The 500-nt window shown below is 36.2% G+C and overlaps 1 long non-coding RNA gene across 1 annotated transcript; it reads right to left on the minus strand.

Annotated features, from left to right (window-relative positions):
- On the minus strand, positions 1 to 477 carry LOC107734897 (uncharacterized). Its single transcript, XR_001639207.1, has 3 exons — positions 408 to 477; positions 208 to 295; positions 1 to 51 (listed from the first exon to the last, which is right to left on the minus strand). It is a non-coding gene; the product is annotated as an uncharacterized LOC107734897 (long non-coding RNA).
- Between the last annotated feature and the right edge of the window lie 23 nt (positions 478 to 500).

Genomic DNA, 500 nt, shown 5'->3' on the forward strand with positions numbered 1-500 from the left:
CATGACCATACACAGAATGAAGAGAAGACCTTGGAAAGAGGTGATGTCAATCTAGAGAGTCAAAAAACAACACTTTAGAATTTTAATATTATTGTATTTTACATGTGCATATATCATTGGTAACACAAATATAATAAAATACACTGATGTACACTAAAAAGTCTATTAGTATTTATAGTTGGAATAATTCTTCCAGCATTTGCTCACCTTGCTCTGAAAGCTGAAGATGGTGACACACAGACACACTGTGGCAGTGATGCCAATGCACAGCACTAAAGACTTGGTGTTGTAGAAACTGGCAGAAGTAAGAACAGGTACTGTTATGTTCAGTAGAAATTGAACATATCTTGTAGACTTCAAAAAAATATGTTTGGAAAAGCATGCACACACAACAGACATGTCATTACCTAGAGATGAAACCCAACATGCAAGCCATGCTCAGAGTCTGCATTCGCACAAAAGCATGCAAAATGAACGACAGAGGGGAAAAAAGAACATTT

Source organism: Sinocyclocheilus rhinocerous, unplaced genomic scaffold (assembly GCF_001515625.1).
Source record: "Sinocyclocheilus rhinocerous isolate Xijiao unplaced genomic scaffold, SAMN03320098_v1.1 C35491108, whole genome shotgun sequence".
In the NCBI taxonomy this organism is placed as follows: domain Eukaryota; kingdom Metazoa; phylum Chordata; class Actinopteri; order Cypriniformes; family Cyprinidae; genus Sinocyclocheilus; species Sinocyclocheilus rhinocerous.